Here is a 5,206-nt window from a genome sequence, read left to right on the forward strand (position 1 = left end):
AGAAGTCGTGCTCCACCGCGGGTGAGGAGCTCGCAGCCGCGGTCAGCTTCCTCCGGCTCTCCATGCTTGCTTCTTCAATCTCTTCTTCTCCATTGTTGTTCTCTTGCTTCCAGTGGTAGTCAGGCATGTCTTGGGTATCCAAATCATTGATTCCAGAGCTCAGATCATACTCCTTATGATCTTTAGAAAGTTTTTCAACCTTCTCTTCTACTTCATCTAAAGCATAAAAAACTTTGTCTACAGTAGCATCAAGCTCTTCTGTCTTGTTTGTGATCTTTTCCATCTCTTCACTCATATCTATCTTGTCTCCATCAGAGTACCACTTGCTATCTGTGAAATCTCTCTCCAAATCTTCAATTAGGACATTACAGCCTCTCTGTTCCTTCAGTGCTTGACGAAGGGCGATGGTGTTCTTAGCCTTGCCTTCTTCGATGTCTTTAAGTCTCTTCTCTAGAACTACATCATCTTTGAGCTTTTGTGTTTCTAGAGTCTTCATTCGGTCAGAGAGACATTCGAACTTCCTGCTAAAATCAGAGGACATTGATTCCAATTTCACACAAAGGTTAGATTCAGCAATGGCTTGTAGATCAAGAAACTCATTCAGTGCAGTGTCTAATCAATCTAGTTGGAGCCTAAATCGATCAGCCTCGGTGTTTCGGTGCAGAATCTGATGAGGAAGAGGATGAGATGGTCGACGGTTCACCAGGTGTGGCAAATAGGGCTCATCTCGATGGTGTGGAGGTCGCGAGTCTCCATGGTGGTGGTTCGGATTAGGGTTCCAAAGATGAGGATCAAAATCATGACTGGAGAGTGATTCACATGCGCAGGGAGCTTCACACAGGTCGCAGGACCTTCGCTCGGGGTTAGGGTTTCTTCTTGAATGATCCATGCTTCAAAGTTTTCTGAAACTAGGGCAAACAGAAGAAAGAATAAACAGAAAAAGAAAAAGTTAGGGTGTTTATGAATTTGGTTTACTTTGGCAGAAACTTGACATATATATAGTCTTCTGCGGCTTCAACCTCCCAGATTTAGACCTTCAGAGACTAAAATCCTCCCCGGCAACGGCACCAAAAACTTGATGGGCTTGCGGGCCTAGGGTTATTTTTTAATAAGCCCATTGGTCCTCCAAAAGTTTTAAATTTATAAAACCCTAGTGTCTGCAAGTGCACAGATGTAGGTTGTAGGACTTAGGGTGTCGATCCACAGGGAGGATGTCCAATCTGCAAATCTGCAAGAAACAACAAACTGGGAAGTAAGCAAACTCATAAACCAATAAAATATTTTGGGGTTTTTGGTTAAGATCCTAAACTAAACATAATCTAGTATTCACAAGAAATGCAATGCAGGTGATATGTCTATATTTTACATCATTTAGATTGCATTATAGAGTCCTCATCATGTGTTTTCTCATGTAAATTGAGTCTTTAGGCGTTAAAATAGGACTTAGGGCTTGCATTAGGTCCCAAAGAGTTTTGCATGTTTTGAAGTCTTTATCAGGAGCTTTGGAGACCAATTGGAGCCTAAGAAGAGGAACAGAAAAGAAAACGGTGAAGAAAAGGGTCAAAAATGGTGAAAACCGCTTGGAGGAATTTCTCGGCCAAATCTCGTACCGGCTGGTCGGAAACCTCGGCCAAAATTTTTACCGGATGCTCATTACTGGCCAAAAACCTTACCGATCGGCCAGAATCGAGTATCGAGTGCAAAAATACCACGGGACAAGTTTTTGACCGAGGCAAGAATTTTTACAACCAAAAAGCTTACCGCGGTACACAGCCCTTGGCCATTTTTCTTACCGCGGGAAGGTTTTTACGACCAAAAGTTGTCCTTGCCCGCGCAATTCAGAGATCAGCAATCCGGGGAACCTTCCGGTCCGAATCAGTTGGCGGGGTCTTCACCAAAGTTGGAGATAATGAAGCAAAGATTCCAGAACAGTTGGAATCATCCAATTCGGACAAGTGGAGAGAAAGATATGGCTTCCGGAGCATTCACCAGTATTGCGCGTACCCGAGAACTGAACGGCGAACTTCAAAGATCATGGCGGACGGAGCCCCTCCAGACCGAACCAGCTTACCCGGTCTTCACCAAACTCCGAGATCCATGGAAGATCTTCTCAGAGCATTTTTGAATCGCTCAATTCGGAGCAAAGGTTTGGAAGATAGGGTCTCCGGAGTTCACATCGGTCTATAAGTCTATTTTCCGGTGATTTCAATGCGGCGCAAAGATGTTAAATCCAGGAAGCCTTCCACTCCCCAAGCTCCGATGGTTTCTTCACCAAAGTTCGAGCTTATTGAGTCATCTTGACTGTGGAACTGGTCCCAGAGCAATTGGAGTCGTGTGCTGAAAGTTACTGCTTCCGGAAGGTGACATGGTCGATACAAGCCTAAAAAAGTTGCGATACGCGCTAAGTATTCTCACAAGCCTCGGTATCTTTACCTTGGCGTCACTCAAGTCGAGGCTCATATCTTGGAAGTATTCTGGACTAGACCTCCTGCCAAAGCCTTGGCATGGTTAGATCGAGGCATGCATACGTAAGAACTGAAGCTGGAAACGACTAAGTGTTGAAAGTACACCTCGGTGTAATGACCTCGGCGTGCATGCCGGACTGTGTTCTCCCAAGCACCTCGACATCATGACCCCTCGACATTTTATCCCGAGGTCCCTTGTCACGAACCCAGAATCAAGAACAGAATGGCTCAAGAACATACACGTGAGGATAGATCAAAGACTAGGGTTCATGCATGTTCTTGACGTGTTCTTCACGAGATCTTCATCTGGATCCTGACTCACGTGCACGCCTCGGCATGAAGACCTCGGCTTCACTTTCCGACACACCGTGGCACTCACCCATCAACCCAAGAAGGCGGTTCAGTACCCGGTTTGTTCCGGGCTGACCCGCGACACTTTCCCTTTGCTATAAATACATTTTGAGACTAAAAACCTAGTTATCTTATCTCTTATCTGTTTTTAGCTCTAAGAACTTGCCTCTTTTGTGAAACTTGATTAATCTAATCCGATATCTCGTTTTTGCATCAGAATCTTGTTCTTTCTTTATTTCTTTTATCATCCAACATCAAACTCCTTATCATGACTAGCTACACGTCTTGCAAACGACTTAGTGAGCTCGTTATGATCAGTGAGTAGTCGTTTAAGCGGCTTTAGATAGGTAGATTAGGGTGCTTTCAAGGTGGATTAATGGGTTTAGGTGTCTAGTCTTGCATGTTTCATTCCTTAACCGACGAGATCTCTAAGCTGGATCCAAGCACATCACTTGAGGTTCAGATCTGAGACATATCTCACATCAGAAGTGTTTGTAGAAATGTCTGAACCACTCGGTTAAGGGTTTAAGAGTCTTTCATCGCGAGAGTGATAGTTTGTTCTCTTAAATGACATTTTTGAACCGATTCTTATTGCTGACTGATTCGTGCTTCTCAAAAGGGATTTTGGTATGAAAGAGGATCAGTTTAGACGTTTAATACTTTCATGAGAAGATTAACGTGCCTTGAGTTCAAAGTCAAATGAAATCGCTTGATAAAATGATTCATTAGCCCCTTAGTCTAACTTGGAAGCACCCGAGTCAAATATCCTGTCTAAAGCTTCTGCCTTTATCATTCATTACCATCATCTGAATCACCTGTTTGGGAGCAGTGTAAACTGGCGTTCTTATCCAAGTTCTTTTCCACATCACGCACGGCTAAGCTCAGGAATCAGATCTCAAGTTTCACGCAGCACAATAACGAGAGCTTTAGTGAAGCTTGGGAACGGTTTAGAAGCTACACTAATCAATGCCCACACCACGGCTTCTCAGAGGCATCCCTCTTGAGTACTTTATACCGAGGTGCACTCCCCAAGATCAGAAACCAACTCGATACAGCTTCAAATGAAAATTTTCTTGGAAAAGAGATCACTGCGGCAATGGAACTAGTTGAGAACCTAGCCATGTCCAATGACACGTATGGAGAGGACTTTGATAAAGCAAACCGTACAGAGGGATCTAGTGATGAACAGCGCATGAAAAAGGATATAAGAGAGCTTCAGAGTAAGCTTGAGAAGGTTTTGATGGCGACTCAAAAGCCAATACACTTTGTAGGCGAGTTTGATGAGCAAGGGCCAAGTTTTGACAATGTTAATGAAGATGGTCTAACACAAGAGGAGCTGAATTACATAGGGAATCAGCAGAGGTATCAGCGGTTTAACAACTACAACAGTAACCCAAACCTCTCATACAGAAACCCGAATGTAGCTAACCCTCAAGACCAAGTGTACCCTGCTCAACAACAACAACAAAGCTATGCTCAAAAGGCTCCTTTTCAGAATACCTTCCAGCCCAAGCAACAGTTCAGTGGGCAACAGCACGGCTACACTCAGCAGAATCAAGCGGCTCAGAGTAACAACTTCAACAACCAACCGCAGCAACACAAGTTTCCACCAGGGTTCCATCCGCAGCCGATGGGTAATCAACAACAGATTCAGGGAACGAGTCAGAATCAAATGGGGAACGACGTCTGTGGGATACTACAGCAACTGTTACAGGGCCAGCAAAGGGTTGAGAGCCAGCACGCGACAATGCAGCAAGATATCAGAGAGCTTAAGCAGAATCAAGCTTCTACATCATCAAGAGGCCCGGCTTTACCAGGTAAACCGGAGCCGAACCCTAAAGAGTATGTGAGCGCCATCACATTGAGGAGTGGTAAGGAATTACAAACTCCAACGCCTAAGACAAAGCTCATTGAGGCCAATGAGCAATTAGAGGGGGAGGCAGCCTCAGACGATGCGTGTAAAGAAGCGGTCTTAGAGAAGGAACCGATCAAGGACAAAGGAAAAGAGGTGGAAAAGACAACCGAGCTTGAAAAACCCTATGTTCCACCACCACCTTATCAACCCAAGATACCGTTCCCAGGGCGTTTCAAAAAGAAAATCCTAGACAAGGCCAAGGCGGTCTTTGAGAAACACTTGGAGAACACGCAACTCACCTTACCCATTATAGATGCTTTCTTAGCTATACCCCAACTTGGGAAGTTTCTAAAGGACGCGATCCTCAACAAGACAAAGGAGCTCCAGGGTATGGTGATACTGAGCCATGAGTGCAGTGCCATAATACAAAGAAGATCTATACCAAGGAAGCTATCCGATCCGGGCAGCTTCACTTTGCCGTGTGCTTTAGGTCACCTGAAGTTCTCAAACTGTTTATGTGACCTTGGAGCTTCTG

At 44.7% G+C, this 5,206-nt stretch overlaps 1 non-coding gene across 1 annotated transcript; it reads right to left on the bottom strand.

Moving 5' to 3' along the window:
* Positions 1-3,693: 3,693 nt before the first annotated feature.
* Positions 3,694-3,800, bottom strand: LOC112087014. Its single transcript, XR_002899862.1, has one exon. It is a non-coding gene; the product is annotated as a small nucleolar RNA R71 (small nucleolar RNA).
* Between the last annotated feature and the right edge of the window lie 1,406 nt (positions 3,801-5,206).

Source organism: Eutrema salsugineum, unplaced genomic scaffold, assembly GCF_000478725.1.
Source record: "Eutrema salsugineum unplaced genomic scaffold, Eutsalg1_0 scaffold_2, whole genome shotgun sequence".
NCBI lineage: Eukaryota > Viridiplantae > Streptophyta > Magnoliopsida > Brassicales > Brassicaceae > Eutrema > Eutrema salsugineum.